The sequence below is a fragment of the Manis javanica genome, chromosome 5 (assembly GCF_040802235.1).
Source record: "Manis javanica isolate MJ-LG chromosome 5, MJ_LKY, whole genome shotgun sequence".
Taxonomy (NCBI): Eukaryota; Metazoa; Chordata; class Mammalia; order Pholidota; family Manidae; genus Manis; species Manis javanica.
In genome coordinates this window covers 11,598,733-11,619,386 of record NC_133160.1, presented here as the reverse complement: position 1 = coordinate 11,619,386, position 20,654 = coordinate 11,598,733, and the positions used below count along the sequence as shown (strand labels likewise).

General features: G+C 48.5%; 1 long non-coding RNA gene across 3 annotated transcripts in view; it reads left to right on the top strand.

The window, feature by feature from the left end:
• LOC108408709 (uncharacterized) overlaps nucleotides 1-20,654 on the top strand; it is a 77,265-nt gene that overhangs the window by 17,688 nt on the left and 38,923 nt on the right. The window contains exons 3-4 of one of the 3 annotated variants that reach the window (XR_012131294.1): nucleotides 10,002-10,077; nucleotides 10,246-11,222. This is a non-coding gene — a long non-coding RNA (uncharacterized lncRNA). Of the gene's footprint in view, nucleotides 1-10,001; nucleotides 11,226-20,654 lie in introns of those variants that run through there. The other 2 variants (XR_012131296.1, XR_012131295.1) reach the window with 2 other exon arrangements.

Below are 20,654 nucleotides of genomic sequence, written 5' to 3'. Positions count from 1 at the left end.
CATCTGAATCTGTGGCCTTTACTTAGCAACATTCTTTTATGTTTCCTTGGTCACCTGCTTAGCCTTTGAAGACAGGAAGGCTTTTTACAGGCATGCTATCTAGATTTAAAGACCAACATATTCAGCTAAAAGAATTGAAAGCAGTTGCCCTTAAATGCAAGAAAATTGGCACAAAGAGAGAAAATGCCTTTTCTGTAACAAATCTTATAGAACTATTTGATTATTTAATCTGTGCGCACATACTTTTGATTAAATAAACAGAAAAAAAGTAAGATTGGGGTCCTCTTGAAGTTGGTCTGCACTGCAATCTTGACGTTACCTCCTAGGGGATGGGCAGTAACTCTGACCCAATTCTCTCCCCGACCTGACACCTGCTTCCCCTTTCCTCCAGTCCAGTTGCTGCTTCTCAGCTGGAGCATAAAGACCTGAATCACATGGGTCATTTTCTCAAAAACTGGTTTCTTTTTAACCATTTTTCATGAAGAACAGAAAGAATAGGAGAAGCAGCTGAATTGCTGTCCCTGGCCGCTCCCACTCTGGACAAGGGGTTGGCCTGACAGGGTAAATGCTTTTGGAACAGGCTTTAATTTTCAGTCCACCTGGAGAGAGAGTGGCCTCAATATGACTTCATGAAATGAAATGCAACTTAGGGAGAGGCAAATAAATCAGACGAAATGGCTTTTGACACAAGCCATAGAGCAGTTTGGTAAGCTTGGCAAGAGGTGCAGAATCAACTTCTATTAGTTTCTGCGGCTCAAATTCTTTGAAAGTGTCTTCAAGCTTGACTCTTGAAACCAAAAGTCAACTCAGAGAACTGGAATTTGAGCCCAGTTTGGGTCTTAACATGCTGCCTGGCCGAGGAAAAGCCATTCAACCTCTCTGAGCTTCATTTCTGCATCTGTCACATGAGGCAGAATGATTTCTACTCTGAATGCTCAAAGGGGCAATAAGAAAAACAAATAAAATCATAACAATTGCCCCCAATTTTAAGTTGCTTTATGGGATTTTTAAGGCATTTTCTTGGACCTCTTGTCACAAACTCCTTATAACAGTCCTGTAAATGATCTGGTTCCCTGGTTATAGTGGGTATGGACACAAGTAAGGACATGCACGGGATGAGAACCTCACAATTTAGGGTGGTGGCTACCTCTGCAGGAAACGAGGGGCATGCATGGGGCGTGGGACTCGACTGTTTCCTGATGAAAGGGAGGTGGGAATGTGGATATTCATTCTAGTATTTTTCATACCTTATGTATGTTTACACTATAGAGTTTCTCAGCCTCAGTGCTGTTGACATTTTGCGCTGGGTAATTCTGTGTTGTGGGCTGTCTGGTGTGTGCGTTGTCAAATGTTAGCAGTGTCCCGGGCCTCTACCCACTCAGTGCCAGTAGCACCCACCCCTCCAAGCTGTGACAGGCAAAAGTATGTCTTCAGACATTGCCAAATGTCCCCTATGGGCAAAATCGTGCCTAGTTGAGACACTTGTCTAGAATAAGGAAGACCTAGTCTCAGAAATATTAGATGATTTTCCAAAGTCACACAGTCGGTAGAGGACAGCATCAGGTCCAGCATCCAGGTCTCCTCAGTTCCATCCAGTGCTCTTCAAAGTCTATCAGCGTGGCCCTCAAGGGCAGATATTTTTATTGCTGGGATTACAGCGGAATTGTATTGGACATAAATACAGTCGTATACACTTGACCAAAAATAAAACATGGGCAGATTATCTTTTATAGTTTACAACAAATGCAATGCTAATAAGTAAACACAAAGTATTTAAATGATTGTAAATAGTCCAGCCAGTCACACCCCTGCATGGGCCCCACCTGGTGGAAGGTGGAGCCGGCAGGTGGATCTGTCTTCCTTCATTGTGTCTCAGCAGCCAAGGACCCCTCCAAACGGACTCATTTCCCCACGTTGAGTAGCTTACTGCAGTTTGAATACGCTCAGTTATTCCTGTACTCGGTGTTCTCTTTGGTTAGTCATTTTAGAACCTGAGCTCAGGGTCGGCTGCTACCCCACTGTTCTCTGTAGAGGATGGGGCTGTGGTCCTTGGGGCCCACAGCAGAGCTGTGGACGCTATTTGGTTGGAGCCTACCAGCCCACTGTGCTCAAGAGGAAATGAAAATCCTGGAGAGGTGAATAGCTGTAACAAACACCTCACTGCTTATAAAACGTAATTTCAACTTCCAGAAACTGGTGGCTGATGCCCTGGTCGCAAAGGGGCAGTGAGTACCAGGAAGGCTTTGTGACCAGGGCGGGTCATCGAGTGTCAAGGATGTTCTGATGCCCAGCCCTGTGCTGGGCAGGCTGTCAGGTTACCAGAGCCCCATGCCTCCTCCAGCTAAATGCTTTCCATAGAGTCGTTAGATATGTAAAAAATAAAAAAAAAATTTCCAGCCCAGAATGCGGCTCAATCTTTCAGTGGGCTTTTGATGACTTTTTTAATTGATGTTTGCTAATGCGTCCCCGGTACAAGTCCAAGAACACAGCAGGTAATCGCACCAAACTGCATTTAACTCACCAAGAAATCCAACTGCACTCGAGGAAGGAGAGGGAAGTGCCAAGAAGGACCAGAATCAGTGGGGATGCAACTAGCTTTTTGGTCAAGGGGGGGTGCCCTGGGCACTGGATGCTAATGCCCCCACAGGCCTGGAAAGCTCTGAAAACAGAAAGAATGTGAGAATAATTTGAAGGGGTTTTCTAGGCATAAAACAAGGAGGGAAATCACTGCCCATTCACATGGCTGCTGCAAGCTTCCTTGGGTCCTTCAAAAGTCACTGACCAAAGAGCATTGACCAAGCAATGGTTAGCAGTGCAACCTTGGGCAGGTTACTTAATTGCTATGTTTTATCATGTGCAAAATGAAAGTATCCTAGGACATATATTCAGTTCAGCCATAGGAATTGCTGTAGCTGTTTGGATTATTTAATTTTCATTGTACACCAGACTTTACATAAGGTGGGACTCTACTGCAAAAGGGAGAAATAAATTTGTCCCTGATTTTAGGAAAAGTTCACGAAGACAGAACATTTATTGGATAAAATAACCAAAAAATATTAAACAACAAATCCTAATGTAAAAAATTATACTGTGGCAACCAACTGCACTGTAGAAAGATGCCATCAATCTAAGAAGGCTTCCTGGAGGAAGGAATTCTCAGCTTGTCTCAAGGAGATTTTAGTGGGTGGGATTGGAGGAGAGCTGAGCCAAGGGCATCCAAGGAGAAGAAAAGATGGTGGCAAATCCACCAAGTTGTGATCAGCAAATTTTGTGCAAATGATGTAATCAAGAGATGGACCTTGTCTCTTGGCAAGGGGCCATCTGCACTGGACAGCACCCGCCAGTGTCCACGGGTAAGAGACAAATCAGAAATCACAGGTGCACACAGCTGAGGACACATTATGATCATGTCAGGGCTGGGCATCTGACTGAGCGTTACAAATGTTTATGAATATTAATAACCATTTGTTCCCCAAGGACCACAAATCAGTTAATTAGGGCCCTGTCAACCTGTTTATATTATCTATAAATGAAAACCCATCAGCAGCCAAACATGAAATTAAGTGGGCCATGTGTGGGCTGCCATCGTTTCTAGATAAATTATGCAGCCAGCTCCTGCCTGAGCCCCCACCCTTGGCAGGGAAGTGGGTATCTCTCTTCCCACCCTTGTTTTAATCAAGTCAGTGATTATAGAAGGCTCATGAGAGATAGTGCCTCCTGTTGCTTCTGTGGTGGGGTGGGGGGTGGGGGAACGGGGTGATTTAAGACTGCCAGTAAATTAGCTGCAATCCAGAGTCTTGGAGGAGAGGAAGAATTAACCTATAAATCAATGTTCCGTAGACATGTAATCAGGCCCCCAATCCAAGCACTGATCACCAGGGCCTCAGGTCCACCCGTCTCCTTCCTGGAGTGATTGGCTGGAGTGGGGGCTGAGTCACAGCCCCTGCCCAGTTCATGTTCCATCCGGACAGCTTGGCATCAGGGGTCTTAGGCACATTCCACGGAGTAAGCCTCAAGAAGCCAGAGGCAGAGAGAGACAGAGACAGAGTGACAGAAGCAGAAAGAGGGCGAGATTCATTCAACAACCAGCATGTGCTGGGTTCTGCTCGGAGCCCAGAGATTAGGCACAACCACTGAACAAAATGGACCAAAGTGGGCGACGCTGATGGGAGACAGAACTGCAGACCAGAGCGTGTGCTGATGGAACAGAGATGAGAAACCCAATCTTCTGCCTCATTACGCAAGTGATTCCTTCCTGAAAACCTCCTCCTTCCAGAAAACCTCCTCGTAGATCAACTTCTTGCAATATTTTTTCTTTTGGGCAAAAAAAGAATGTGGTTTCCTGATCACATTCTGTGAAAACAACAGTGAATCCCATAAATTTGCGTGAAAATGGGCACAATTGCTTGAAGCTTTGTTAAAATATGATCTAACATTAGGACTAGTTTTTAAAATACAGGCCACCCATGAGCAACTCTGCCTTGAGGTGCATGGGTCCACTTAGGTGCAGGCTTTTTTTCAACAAATGCATTGCAAAAATTTTTGGCAGTCTGTGACAATTTGAAAAAACGTTGTCTTTCCTGTAGCTCACTTTATTGTAAGAATACATAGTATGTAGTACATGTAATGTACAAAATATGTGGGGATGGGGAGGAGGGACGGGAGGGTTGAAGAAGGGGATGGGGGAGGTGAGCTGGTGCTCCTAACACCTGCATGGTTCAAGGGTCACCTGTCCCATCTGTGGAAGTCATAGAGAACTGAGGTCATACATACAAGTCCGGGAATGACCACTGTCATTCATATTCAGGCCCTGCCACTCACAGACTGTGTGACCTTGGCAACTTATTTAAGCTCTTTGTGCCTCTGTTTCCTCATCTGTAACAGATTTCACCATTTGCGAAGGTTAAAGGCATTGCTATATGTGAAGTGCAAGATACCAGCTCTCTGATAATTGCTATCCTGAAGGGAAGCAAGCAAGGAGCCCACATTTTAGAGATAGGCTCTAGTCCCATCACGAGCCAGCTGTGCAACCTTGGGAGGTTACTTAACCTCTCTGTCCTTCCATTCTTTCTCTTTCCACTTCTTCTGGGTGGAAAGTGGATCCAATGAGCCAGGTTTGGTTACAGGGATGAGGACTGTGCATTCACCTTGTGAGCTTGCTTACTTGGGCCATTCTCCCACCAAAATGCAAGCTTGGGGATAGTGATACAGTGCAGGCTACTGCTGGGTCCCTAGCACCAGGCAATTCTGCAGTTGCACAGGTGGCTGTGCTCAGAGGGCTCCCATCGGGTTAATGCTCTGCTGTCACTGTATGGATATTCTCAATAATTTTTGAACAAGGGGCCCCCCATTTCCATTTTCTTGGGTTCCTGCATTTTAGTCTGCTGTTTCTGTCCACACCCAGAACTTGGCACAACGCTGGTGGATAAGCCAGGCTGAGACAGGAAGCCTCTTTCATCCCTTCCCAAACACATGAGGACATTTTCTCTCTTCCAGCCTGCTACTCTGTGCCTTTCTGTCAGGGCATGGAAGCTGCCCAACCCCGAGCTGTGGGTCGCAGCAAGGTTTGCCATACAAAACCCTTCTCTCCCTCACAGGTACCCTGTGAGGCATAAATACATTTTCCCAACTGAAAAGTATTTCAAGTCTTCTGCAGTCAACTAGGCATGTCTAGCACTCATGCAGTAGGCACTGAGCAGGGTCAGAATAGCGAGCAAGGACCCACTGAGCTGGAGGGAAATGGTGCCAGCCCATCTCTGTATGTCTCCTGTAGCTTCTGCAACAAATTACCACAAGTCAGGTGACTTAAAACAACAGAAATTCATTCGCTCACAGTTCTGGAGGCCAGCAATCCAATATCAAAGAGTGCATAGGGCCACGCTCCCTCCAAAGGAGGGAGCTCCCAGGCTTTTGTTGTCTGTGGCTGCACCATTCCAGCCTCCGCTTGTGTCTTCATGTGGCCTTCTCTTCCAGCCTCTTCTCCTTTTCTTATAAGGACCCTTGTCATTGGACCAAGTTAATCCAATGCTCTCATCTTGAGGTCCTTAATTATATCTGCAAAGAACCTTTTTTCCAAATCAGGTCACATTCACGGGCACCATGGGTTCAGACTTGGGCATATCTTTCTGGGGGGTCACAATCCAGCCCACGCACAACCCAAGCTGGTGAGAATGGCATGAAGGCCAAGTGGACACAGAAGCACTGCAGTGACAGCTCCACAAGCACGGCCTCCCTGTGTGCCAGGAGTGGTTCTAAGGGCCTTACGTGCATGTTAACACATTTACTCTGCTCAGTAACAGGTGCTATTATTATACTCATTTTACAGATCAGGAAACAGGCACACGCATAAATAAGTCATTTGTCTGCAGTCACCCAGTGAGTTCTGGTCATCCAGCTGTGGAAGTTGGCAGTCTGTCTGTCTGCAGAGGCTGAGCTCTTACCTGCTCACTGCATGGAGGGCCAAGCTCTCTGACCCACATGGTATAGGGCCAGACAGGTGACAAAGAGCAAAGAGGCCTCTAGGCGGTGGCAAGGGTAGGGGTGAACTGGAGAGTTGGATGGGGCATCGCTCCTCAGCCCCAGTTAAAGAAAGGCAGGGCTCTCAGCTTTCCCTATTTTTTCAAGAAAGGCATAAGATTCCAATTTTTATGTGGAAATTCACAATTATTAGATTTTGTGACTTATTTATTTTTTAAAAACCAAATGAAGCACTTCAGTAGTCTGTAAATCAGCAGTCTGCCACCTCCAGGGTACAGAAAAGGGCCACCGAGTCAGGAGTGCAGGGCCCAGCATCCACAGAGCCCGCAGGTCCTTGCCGCTCTCCAGGGTGCTGACTCTGAAGTCTCACTCTCCCCTGGCCTTAAAGGAGCCATCATCAGGAGGTGACAGCGACTGTAATTCTGATTTTATTATTATGGAGCGGCGGTCATTTCTGGCTGAGTGGCGCTGAGTGACGGATGGTGATTTAGGAATCTTACAGGGGGATTAGGGAGGTGAAGCTAAACATATTTTCCTCTGAGGCTCATACAGGCTGCAAACAAGTTGCTGTGGACAATGCTGATAAAAAGCAAATTATTTTATTCTGTTCACAGTCAATTCCAACTCCAGACTGCAGAGTCCCTCAGAAATAAGGTATTAACACTTATCGTGTGAAGCTGAATTCTTCAAGGAATAGTAATCCTTAAACAGATGGAGAAGTCATTTTTAAAGCATTAAACTCCAGAGGCAGGAGACCTGCTCATCCTTCTTCTTAACTAGCCATGCACTGTCTTGACATATTTGGTGTGAGAAATGAATTCAAACCACATTGCATTGACAGGGAAAGGGCTGCCCCCAGGGGTACTTGTACGGACAAGGAATTTTTGAAATTGGGTCCACATCTGTGTTGTGGGTATTGGATCTTTCTCACTGTCAGTCTGTTCCTACATCTTCTGTTGATGGCACCCCAGTTCTCTTTTGTGGGACCACCCCTCCCCCATGCTCAGTCCATCAGCTATGGATTGGGCTGTCTTCACCCCTAAATTCAGAGATGGGCATGTGACCCAGGCCTGCCACAACCATTGGGCATCAGTCACTAGCAGGGCATGGTCATGTGACTTGAATTGGTCCAATCAGAGCCAACCCTGGGATCGTTGCTGCCACAGGGCTCTCTTGTTACCATAGTTGCTGTGAGGCCAGGATAAATGCCTGTGGTTGTGCTTATCATTCTTGCATTGCTACTAGCTGAGAATCAAGCCAAACTGGTGGAAAAAAGATGAGAGATGGATGAAAACAGATCCATATTTCCAGAATCCAGGTCACTTAAACCCTGGATCCAGACATACCTGAAGCCACCAACATCTCAAGCCTTCATTTAGATAGGCTAGTATGCTCCTTTTAATTTCTGTCTATTTAATATTCTTGTAGCCAAAAGAATCCTGACAAAATACCTCTTGGTAAGATGCCATCTCCTATAGAACACTGATCTAGCCCAGAGCTTCCACACAGAGATAATGCCTCTTATTCTGCTTGGTCAGACACACACTTGGCTGGGCTCCTCAGGCCACTGGTCTTAAGTCTGTTCCAGATAAGCAAAGCATGAATCCTTCCATGATTAATCCCTACTGTGTGCAGATGAGCTCCATCTTCCCTTGACTGATGTGCATTCAGGCCCAGGCTAGCCTGACGCTGTAAAGAGCGTTCAACTGCCTGCAGTGATTCCAGAAGCACCAAGTCACTGCTGCATTTCCCCAGAGCCATCCCCACCTCATCACTGCTGCTCGAAACGCCACCATTAGAGAGTCTCAGCATGAATTTCCAGATGTAAAAAATTAACTTGAAAAAAAAGTATGCTTTAAACTTTACATTCAAGCCTCTTGCATAAGGACATGATAATATGTTTTCCATGAGCAATTGCTGATAAGAGAAAAGTAGAATTTGTGGCACAGTCTGCTCTCGGTCCCAGCATTTAAGATATTTTGGGAGCATGACAATCTCTGGGGTATGACCCAACAGAAAACAAAGATAGCTGGAGGCCTGATTTCTAATCTCACTGGTGATTCATTTGCCCAGCAAATATTTCAGAAACACTTACTATGTGTCAAGGTCTATGCTAAGCACTGGTTTGCCAGTTATGTGACTTGGACAAAACATCTTTCTGAGTTGGACAGGTAAGGTCAGAAGCAGTGACTGTGAGGACTTCTGGGTCCCTTTCCCTTCCTGCTCAATGGCACACATCATTAAATGATGACAGCGTTTCATGCTGCTGCAGTTGGGTGGGTTCTAAATCTAGTCAGGTGGCTCTAGGCAGTTTCTTATCAGTCAGAATAGACTAGATTATGCTGCATAACAACAAACAAGATGTTTCAATGGTTCTCAACTGCAGAAGCTCCTTTTTTGCTAGGGTTGCAGGTTCTGCAGAGATGGGCTGTGGCTGTGCTATGAATCGCCTGCTCTGGGGAGCTCCAGTCTCTATCACAGGGTCTCAGCCTCAGTGCTGACATTGAGGCATTTGGGGTGGGATAATTCTCTGTTGTGGGGGGGCTGTCCTGTGCATCGTGGGATGTTCATCAGCATCTGTGGCCTCCACCTATGTTATGGGTTGAATCGTTTTCACATGTTGAAGTCCTAACTCCCAGTACCTCAGAATGTGACCTTAACTTGGAAATCGGGTTGTGGTGGAGGTAATTAGTGAAGGTGAAGTCGTACTGGAGTAGGATGGGCCTCTGATCCCAAATGACTGGTGGCCTTTTAAGGAGGGGAATTGGGAGGGAGATGTGCACTTAGGGGGAGCTCTACGTGAAGATGAAGCCGGACATTGGGGGGATGGCTCTATAAGGAAAGAGCAGCAACGATGCCAGCAAACCACCAACAGCTAGGGGAGGGGCCTGGAGCCCATCAGCAATGACCTCAGCAGTGACTGGGCCTGCTGGCACCGTGATCTCAAGACTTCCAACCCCCAGGACTGTGAAACAATAAATACCTATTGCTTCAGCCACCCAGTTTGTGGTACTCTGTGACAGCAGCCCCAGCAAAAGGATCACACCCACTTGCTGCCAGTGGCACTTCCCCTCAAATGCCCTCTGGGGGCAATATCGTCCTTGGGTGAGAGCCTGCTCCATTAGGAGACTTTCCAGAAACAGCCCAGCAGGTGCCACACCCTCAGAATCTCTGATTAGAAAATGAACACGTGTCATTTCCACTCACTCTTTTGGGCAAAGCAAGTCTCACGGGTGCACCTCAGTTCCACTGGTGGGGTCTGTGACCCTCCCAAAGGGCTGGCACTGCAGTCTGAACAGTTGTCCAGTGTTCCCCAAAACTAAGAATGGGAGGTGGCAGGTGAGCCAAAGGACTCTCTCCTCTCCTCAGCCAGGTCTGAGCTCACTTCACTCCTTCTCAACGAGGCTTGCCTGGGACACGGCCCCTCCCATCCTCTTGTCCCTCCACCAGGTTATATTTTCCACACAGTGCTTGCCACCAACTGGTGCAATGATTTACTCCTGATGTCCTCTGCTTATTGACAGCCCCAGAAGGACAGGCTCTTTCTTCACACCTCAGCTCCTAGAAGACAGCCTGACCCAGAGCGGATGCCCCATGCAGGTTGGTTGAATGAATCCACAAATGAATGAAACTTATTTGCTAACTCCAGACTAGAGGATCTCTCAGGACATGCTCTGCTTTTTAAAAAATCCTACCCATTCCAACAAGAATTGAGGCTGCTCATTTATGCCCCTAATTTCTGCCTCCCCACTGTCTCGCTTCTGTCAGAATAACAGATGCTGCCACTGGTGCCAAGATGATGCCCGCCCTTCCCTTCCTATGGGTCGGCCAGTTTTGTTCCTAGGGAGCAGCGTGCAGAAGGACGATCCCTGGCGTCCAGGGGCTCTCAGCTGTAATGAGGACCCCGCTGAAGCCAGGGCCTCTGCTGGTTGCTATGGCAACATTGCACAAGGGAAGCCCGCTCTTCCTCTTTGGAGCTGTGTTGTGGCAGGTGACATTGCAGTATCTCGGTGACCTCATTCGTGGTTCTAACCAGTGGCCCTTGGAAGTTTTCTGCTTGCCACCTCTCTGACCCACCCACTCTTTCACCGAGCTCTGGAGAGGAAAGCAACAGTCACGAGGTCCTTGGGCCTGTGGAGTTTTACAGTCTGTGCGATGTAATCAACAAACATTTACTGAACACCTGGTATGTGCTTGGGCCTGAGTGCAGCCCTTTTCCCCCAAAATGGAGATAAAGAAGAGGTGTAGTAGTGTGGCCAAGAGCATGTGATCTAGAGCCTGCTGCCTGGGTTCACATCTTACAGCCAGTGTCTTGCTATGTGTGGTCTTTAAAATACATCTGTAAAGTCTGTAACACTCCTTCCACTGAAAGTAAAATTTAATTGCTCTTCCATTGACTATGAATGAATTGTGCTCAGTAGACAGAAGGCCTCTCACCATCGCAGCTGTTGGGCAGTGGCTATAAGAATATTGTCACACACACTGTAACAAAAGGAAAAGTAGGGTATTTCCAGTTCAGAGCTCAGATCCCCACATCACAGACTCTCCCTCCCAGTCCGCCTGGCCAGTGGGCAGTGGGAGCGGATTCGTCCAAATGCTTAACGGACATTGGCCTGGCTCTGGAGCAGATCCTGGAGACCTTCCTCTTTTTGTTCTTGGCACGAATGCTTCACTTGCTAGAGCAGGGGAGGCCCAGGGCCTGGGGGGCCAGGAGCAGCCGGGGTGGTGAGATAGTCACTCTGGGGCTCAAAACCTAAGACTCCATCTGGCCCTGGTTGTGGGTAGAAACTCAGGCCACAGTGCTAGTGTCACCATGTGCTCCTCAGACATCTAGCTCTGTGGGGAAGTGGAGGTTCCCTCAGCTCTCCAGGGAGGATGCGCCTACGCTTCGTTTCAGAGGACTCAGGCTGATGGCACTGAAACCAAACCCAGTCAACAGGGTGAAACCGATAGATGGCATTAAAAATTTAAATGAAAGTCCAATTTTTAGCATCTCTGGAAATATCTGAAGATTTGGCTACGTGGGTCCATAGGCCCGCATAGTAACAATTAACTGAAGCTATGTAGTGGGTCACCTACAGCCTGGTCTCTTTAGTTTGCCACAGTCCCCACCCCTCCCTGTTGCCCTGTGTACTTGTCTACTTCCCTCTTTGCTCATTTTTGTTACTGGCCTGGCCCTTGATGGCACTAACGTTTATGGTCCTGCTTTGGTTTGCAAAGAATGTTCATACATCTTTTCTGATGTATTTCTCTCCATACATCTGCGATCTGGGTCACAATGATTAGATGTGGTTTTCTGATGGGGGAATTAAGGCTCAGAAAGGTAAAGATGTGCCTGCAGCCAAGCAGGTCACTCCTTATCTGCAGAGGTCCTAGAATATGAACTTGAGACTCGCCTGCTAGCAGAGGGTCCTCCCAGGCATATGGAGAGAGAGAGGAGACAGAACTCAGGTGGGAGACAACCTGACTGTGCAGGTGCAAGGAGCTCGAGTGGTCAAGACCAGGGCCATCGCCAGCCACGGGCAGGAGAAAGTCTGAACACAATTCGACAATTTCTAATAGTTCCTTCTACAGCTCCTGAGACGCCAACACTGTGGTTACGTGAGGTGCCAAGAAAGGGACAGAAACCAGAGATACGTGCTGAGAGAGAGAGAGACATTGGGGAATGCACAGAGGGAGACAGGCTGAAAGGGACAGAGGAAGAGAGAGAGAACTGGGAAGAGAAGGTCCAGAGAGAGCAAGGGAAACAGGAAGAGAAGCTGGTTGAATAGAGTCTGAGAGCTGCTGAACGCAGGGAGGCTTTGTATTCCAGGGCCGGATGACCCCAAGGTTGATCCCTCTGGGGCAGGCTCCAGCTGCAAACAGCTGTTTGTGCCTGTCTCCTACCCCCAGGCTCCCAAGGAGCCCCATGAACTGTGACATACTCGCCAGCACACTGTCCCTCTGGGGCCACTCTGCACCCAGCCCATCTCCGTCTGCCATTTCCCAAGCCGTCCATCTCCTGGGGAGAAAGAGGCTGCTCAGCCTCTTGTCCTCCCTGTGGGCAGGGAGCTCAGGCCAGGCTTCTGTGGCGTGTGTGTGTGTGTGTAAGTGAGGGGCTCGCCCAGAGAAGGCTCCCGGCCCAAGTATTGCAGGTTCAGAGCGGACACCCTCCTTGGGAAGTGATACAGAACAGATGTGCTTCTATGGTCTCCATGGAGATCTGGCAACCTGGCAACCCTGATGGGTAGCCAGGCCTGGGCCTTGAAGCTTTTGTCTTTTCAAAGCCTTTTCTTGAGAGCCAATACTGAGAACAAATCTGCCAGTCATCCATAGGGACTGAAGCTTTCCTCCCAGCCTCCAGGGGCCTGGGACCAGCCCACCCCAAAGAAGGGGCAGATGTGGGTGCCCCTTGATGAGCTCCCCAAGGTCCATAGGCACAGATTCTAGTTAAATGATATTCAGCTCCTCCTTCTGTCCTTCCACTTGGTGCTGTTAAAACACGCTGATGCCAGCTCTAGTTACAGTACAAAGGCCTACAGGTCTGTGCTGGAAGAAAGAGAGAAAAAACAACCCTGGTATATCTTGAACATATAACCAAAAGCACTTTTAAGAGGTAGAGGCAGATGACCAGAATAATTCATGGCCATTCATTTAATCACTCAGCAAATATCAGAGCCCCCACTAAGTACCAGCAGTGAACCTCCCAGACACAGTCCCTCCCTCATGGAGCTGACAGGTGGTAGGGAAGATAGATACTTGGCACTGTCAAATAAATGATTCCAGTCAAGGAAATGAGATGAAATCATGGGTGAAAGAGTAGTGAGGGTGGATGGGCATATGTCACACAGGGCATGCTGGGAAAGTGGATCCAAGTGGGTGACACATAACAGGGTCAGAATGAGAAGAGAGGAGTGCAGGGAAAAGAATCCAAGAGATGGGAACAGCCAATGCAAAAGCTCAGAGTTCATCTTACCTGGAGTTGAAAACATTCACCAATCAGAATTGATTCAGGATGCTTGCTTTGCGGGCTTCATGAGGATGGAGGTGCAGTCTCTCACCCCACAGAGACTGTGTAAGAAATCCTTCCTCTTCTGGAAAGCAGGGTGATGAGGGATGCAAGGAGCTCCATGGGGTCCCCCTCTCAAGTTAACTCAACCATGAGTCAAGATAACCAGATCCTGTTATACCTTAAAAGCATGGAGCTGGAGGCTTCCTCGGTGTCTCCTAGGTCTGTGCTTCCCAAACGTCAGCATTCACCCTCCTGGCACCATGCTGCATACCCATAACTCACCTGCCCACAGTAGATATGTCTCCTCAAAGCTTTACCCTGGCTGACCTAAAGACCTATCAACCTCATCCTCAGGAATAATAATCATGACATTATTGTTCATTCTTTTTTTCTGACAAACAGTCATTAAAATTAAAAGTGTGCATCCAGGTACTGCCTGAAATATTCACCCATAGATGACAATTGGGGAAACATTGCTCTAGTTCAGCCCCTGAATTCACACACAACTGAAGGCCAAAGACTTGCACAAACCATGCAATTAGTGAGCCCCGCGCATTCCCAACTTCCCTCCTGGGCTCTGGTCTGATGTTCAGCAAGTGGCCTCATGGCCCAGGCCACTTAGTTCTCAGAGACTCAAGCCTCCATGCTGTTTGGTTTCTATGTCTCCCTCCCTCCCTGCCTTCCTTTGGGGTTTGCACATGCTCAGCTTCACTCCAGGACCTCCCCCCCAACCCCTGCAGAGGGTCCTGGCTTGCCACATTCCACACGCTCACTCACTAGGCCACCCCTTGGCCATTTATCTTTTCATCCACTCAAAGCCCAGGGCTCCAAATCTCTGAGAAGATTTCTAAATCAGCTATCTTGGCTCCTTCCTCTGTCCAGAAGGGCAGGCTGTGTGGATAAATTCTTGATTAGATAATATATGCTAATGTATGCACGCTGGGGGCCCCAGTGTCCTGGGCTGTAGCCAGAGCAGCCCCTGCCTGGGTGGAGTTGTCAGAGTGGCCAATGGGTCACACCCCGCAGAGGCCCCATGCTTGAGAGACTTAGACCCTCTCTCCTGGTCCACCCAGGTCACTGACAAGGTCAAATAGAGTCTCTGACTCTTGTGCTCAGAGCTGTGGGGGGGCAGGGGTCCACATGTGGTGCAGATGCTGCAGATGGCAGGCCCCACGCAGAACGGCCGCTGGACCAGTGCCTCCAGGAAGCTAAGGGCCCTGCTGACCTCAATACCTACTCTGAGTTCCCTCCAGCCATCTGCTGAGGAATTCGACCCAGGTCAGGTGTGATTGTGCCAGGAACTCCAGCCCTATTGACCCCTTACTGACAAAATCTTCAGTGGCTCCAGTTGCCCAGCTGGGAGCCAATCTATTCAAATTTTGTGTTCTTATATAAAGATCCAGATTTTTTACTTGCTTTGCAAAGACCAAGCACCTGGCAACATCAGGCCGGCCTCCCTGGGTGACCTGGGAGATCTTACACACTGGGAGTAGCCTTCCTGGGGGTGTGCTCTCCAGCCCCAGCTCCCCACGGTCCCCAGCTACGGCAGCGCTGCCTGGGGCTACCTGCCTGCTCTCAGTAGGAACTGGATGTACCACGTCATTTCCACAGTTAAGGGAAAAATAGAAGCAAAAATGACCAGGTCTCTAGCCTGGTATTTCATTTAAATTCAATTTATTTAAACTAAAGAACAAAACAAAACAAAAACAGTTCACCCATTTCTCCCACCCCCATCACCTGGTATTGAAGCCACTTGTGATGTTTCCGATGTCTGCCTCCTGCTTCTGGTCAGACCCCCACTGCAGGTTCCGCCCTATACACATTCCCATTTTCCCAGCCTGTGCCTACACTACCTTCCCTGCATCTTTCATCTCTCCTAAAGTGCAACACTGAGTCCTTCAGGAACAAGCTTCCAGGCCACCTCCTCCAAGAAGCATTCCCCAGTTCAGCAAACCCAAATGCTGACACAGTATAAGACCCTGGTGGACCAGATCAGCAATTTCTGAGGTGCTTCTAGCACAGGCATTTCTGTTCCTCTGGGAAATGAAGAAAAAGGAGTGTCCAGGACCCAGGACTTCCCATCCCCCGGGTCCTCCCCCTCTGCTCCTGCCTGCCCCTGGTGCAGCCCCGCCTTGGCCCTCAAGAGAATCCACTAGCCAGAGCTGCCCCGGATGTACTCCCACCCAGGTACTGAGCAAGGGGACGGTAGCCCATGAAGGCCCAGCAGCCTGTGGCAGGCAGGGCCCTTAATCAGCAGAAGAACAGCCACGGTCAGCTAATAGTCTGCAAAGGCTGCCTGAGCCGTGGCAATGACTAATTCCGCCAGGACTATGGCTGCAGTATACATGCAGTCAGTGGTTTTATGACACCAGTAACAGGTTAGAAGGAAAAGCCCAGCTCAGCTCCTGTGAGGCCGCCTGGAGGACCTAGCCACCTGCTGTGTACAGGTGATGACACCCCTGTCCCACTGGGCAGGTGAGACCGGCCTGGGGGAGACTAACTCACACAGCCACAGGACACTCGAGAGGTATTTCCAGAAGGTTGCGGCAGGAACTTTCCAGGCCCATCATAGGGCCTTCCAATCAGTGACCCTGAGTCAGGGTGTCATTTGTTTACTGATTCTTCCAGTTCTGTCACCTCTACTAGTGTGTGTTTGGGCACGTAACACGGCCTCTGTGCTACAGTTTCTCCACTGGTCACATAGGCACATTACAGAGTCACTGAGGGGAGTGAAGTCTTGATCACGTCTAGAGGTGTTTAGAGCAGAGCCAGGCCCATAGTAAATTCTCAACGATTGCTGGTTATTATTATTTTTCCCACAAATCAGCCACCAACTGATAGTTTCCCAAACGTTGGTCATTTACACTGTGGTTTCTGGTTTTCATATCACCTATGCCTGTCTCTAATTTCATACAGGTATTTTTTTTTAATTGGCACACATTCTTCTTAAACATAGCTATTTATAATAGAAATCACCTTGCATATTCATATTTCAAAATTTAAAACCAGTGCCATTTGCTATAAATAGAAGATAATGGAAGGAAATACAGCATAAGCAAGGCACATAATAGCCTTAAAGGCTCTGAGCGGGAGGCCTGTGCTGTTTGTCAGAGGGACAGGTGGGCGAGTGATGGAGAGGTGTTAAAGGCAGGCGCGCAATCAGTATCTCCAAGAGAGATCTGCACTCCTGTGTTCACAGGGCATCGTTCACAATAGCCAGGACATGGCAACAATTGAAATGTCAGTCAGTGGATGAATGGACAAAGAAAATGTCATGTCTATATACAATGGAACATTATTCAGCCATAAAAAGAAAGAAATCTTGCCAGTACGATAACAGGGGTGAACGTGAAGGACATTATGCTAAGTGGAATAAGCCAGCAGAGAAAGACAAATACTACATGCAAGATCTCACATATATGTGGAACCTACAAAAAGAGTTGAAGCCATAGAACCAGAGAGTAGAATGGTGGTTGCCAGGGGCTGGAGGGAGGTAGGGAGGAAGCGGGCAGATGCTGGACAAAGAGTACAGGCTTTCATTTATAAGATGAATAAGTTTTGGGATCTAATGTACAGTATGGTGACTATAGTTAATAATACTGTATCATATACTTGAAATTTGCAAAGAATGTAGATCGTAAGTGTTCTCACCACACACACAAAATGGTTATGTGAGATGATAGATGTTAATTAACTTGACTATGGTGATCACTTCACAATGGATACATATATCAAACATCACATTGTACACTTTAAGTATATACAGTTGTATTTGTCAATTATACCTCCACAAAGCTGGGGGGAGAGGCTAGCAATAAACCAGACTTCCCCAGAAGGAAATGGAGGGTTGAAAGGAATTGCACCTGTGATTTGATATTACTGTGCGGTAGGTTTGCTTTTCATGCAGACATCTTGCATTTCCTTGAAAGCTTCACACTTTCCATCTGAATTAAAAGTCCTGCACTTTAGGTAATTCTGCTCTAACCAAATGGTCAGCAGACACTGTAGCCAGAAGATTGGGTCTGGGTCAGGGCAGCCCACCTAGTCCTGCCTGGCCCCAAGATCTGTGTCCTTACCTGTGAAATGGGTGGAGGTGTTAGACTGAGATTTTCCAGGAACTTTTAGAATGTCAGGAGAGCATGTGCAAAGAAAACATGGTATCATCTTCCAATCATCTTGGGTCCGTTTATCAAGTACCACCTGTGTTCCGAGGGTGGCGTGGCATAAAGAGATTAAGGGCAGGACTTTCCTCCTGCGAGGGAGGCAGCCACCCAGAGCGCATGCTCTCTGGGTTACAAGGGAAGATGCCTCGCCGCAGGGATGCCCACTCCTGCACTCTGATGCCCAGAGGACCTCATTACAGTTCGGCTCTGCAACTGGCAGCAGAGGCTGCAAGCTGCCATGCCAGCTTGATGCCAACCTCAAACAAGGTTTATTTTATTTGTGTACCTAGTCATCTGCCTCTCCACCTGTTCCCCTCATGCCTTACCCCCATAACACACACACAAATGTGAGTACCACAAGGACAAGGGATTTGCTCGGTTGTACTAACTACGGTATCCCCATTGACAATCAATAAATATTTAACCCATTCATCACCCAAATATTTATTGAGAGCTGCTATGTGTCAGGTGCTGGGCATCAGAGTTGAACAAGGCCAACAGAGCCCTTAGTCATATGAAGTTTACATTCTAGTCAGGGGGACAGTTAAGCCAAGCCCAATAAACACATACTATAACTCCAGGTAAGGGGAGGTGCTGAGAAGAAACTAATGAAGGGCACGGGGCGGGAGGGCAGGGCAGCCAGAGCACAGTAGGAAGTGAGGGCAGAGAAGTGGGGACCCAGGCCTGTCAGGCCCTCCCTAGTCATCGGGACACCCCAGCCCACCCTGTCATAGAGGAAGGAGCAGACAGAGGCACGAGGTGCAGAGTTGGCACCTGGCCCCACGAGGCTGATCTGGGGCCAGCAGAGCCCTCCGAGGCCTGGACTGCACACATGTTCAGTCCTCTCTGCCTTGACCTCCTTCGTCCAAGATTCCCAGTGAACCCCTCTTCCTCCTTCAGTGTTGGGGCCCGAGAACCTCTCCATGGAGACCTCGCCAAGCCCCAAGGCAGGCACGCTCTCCCGGCACCTTCCGTGCACCTCATCACCTGGCTCTGCCTTAGAACACGTCCAGACCTGACTGCTTCTTACCACCCCACCCCTGCGACCCTGGGCCAAGCTGCCATCATCATGGCAGTGGCCTCCTCATTGGTGTCCCCGATTCCTCCCTTGATCCCTCTACTCTGTTCTGTAACCAGCAGCCACAGGGACCTTTTAAAAACTTAAAACAGACACATCATCCCCAAACTCAAGATTTTCTAGCGATTTCCCACTGTACTCCATGTAAAAGCTAAAGCCCTGTGATGGCCCACGAGGACCTCTGAGAACTACCCCCTCCCCACCCACCAGCCTGTCTGAGCTCTGCCACACCGTTCTTCAACATCCAGGCACACCTGCCTCAGGACCTTTGCACTTGATGTTTCCCCTGCCTGTGATGCTTTTCCTCTAGATGTCTCCAGGGCTTACTCCTGCACCTCCCTCAGTGAGGTCCTCCCTAATACACCAGTTTGAAGTTGCAAATCATCCCAGCCCACCCAGGCATTTCCCAGTCTCCCTCCCAGCCTTTATGCTTCTCCCTGGTCCTCATTACCACTTGGTATTCTCTGGAGATTTGCATCTCTGTTTTGCTGATTATCAGTCTCTGTGAATATAATTTAAATTCCACAAGAGTGGGGATAATGCTCATAGGCATATCCTCAGAGCCTAAAACAGTGCTTGGCATATAGCAGGTGCTCCATGAGTGTTTGTTGAATGATTTATAGCACTTGCCACATTGCACTGTGATGATTTACACTGTGGTAGTCTTAAGAATTTAATTTGTTACTCATCTCTTTTTTCTTTTTAATAGCCCTTGTGGACTCATTAGCAAAAAAAGAATGACTAGGTGACCTTCTGTCCCCATAGGAAGTGAATCAGTCAGGCCTCGGGGACTCTGAGTTCTGAGCCTCTTTTCTGCCTTGTACCCATGGAGTAATTATGAGAACTGGGTGCTACCAAGGCGGGAATGGAGAGAGTGAAGTTACAGAGTGGGAATGGCAGGTCTGGCAAGTCGGTTCCTCAAGGTGGGCAGAAGGGGGGGGCTTGAGGATTTCCACAAATGCCAAAGAAAGGGACAGGTCCCGTGTGAAGGCGATGGTCTCCTGGGCGGCAGCAGACTCTGTAAATGCGACTCCCAGAGTGTCTCTCTCAGGGCTAGACCTCCCCCAGCTTTCTCTGCCTTAACCCTCAGATGGGAAGACCATTCCATCTGGGATGAGATTTTCCCAGGAGAGTGAAAGGTAGCAGTGGTTACAGTAAAACCCTGAGGCCAGACCATCAGGGTTCAAATCCCAGCTCTGCCAGCGAGTGGCTGTGTGACCTCGGGTAAGTTGCTTGACCCCTCTGTTCCATGGTGTCCTCATCTATGAAATGGGCATGATAGTAATGGGTACTTCCCATAGAGAAAAGCATGGGGATTAATGGGTCAATACACCTAGTGGAGTGGTGCTCAGCACACTGTGGGCACCCACAGGTCGGCTGGCATTTTTTCCCTTGTTTGCTTCAGTCTTCTAATCCTAACCCAGCAAGAGACTGGGGAGAAACGGGTGAAAGCCAACCAAAAAGAATGTGGCTGCCAACCAGAAACAGAAATGCTCTCCGCAGAGCAGTGCCCCTGCAGTGTTCCCTGCGGGGCCAGGATACCAGCCACCCAGATCACATACAAGCCATCAGGACCGCCACATGGCCTCAACCTCACACCAGAAAGAAGTGCACATACCTAAGCAAACCAAATGAGACCCCAAAGCACAGCACATCCAAACAAACAGTGTCTTCCTCTGGGGAGGCAGGTCCTGGCCAATCGCCGGACACTGGAAAGAAAGCGATTTTGTTTTCTCCCTCTAGGAGCAGATGGAGACAGGCTCTGAGCTTGGGGAACTTCTTTGAGATCAGATTTCTCTGGAGAACTGCGGCAGCACAACATTCCCTGGGATTGGGAGCAAGCTTTCACTGCCCGGGATTTTTGTTTACAAAGCGGAAAAGTTCCTGTTCAAGAACCCAGATTGGAGAGCTGGGTCCAGGGGAAGGAGGCCCTAAGAAAATAGAA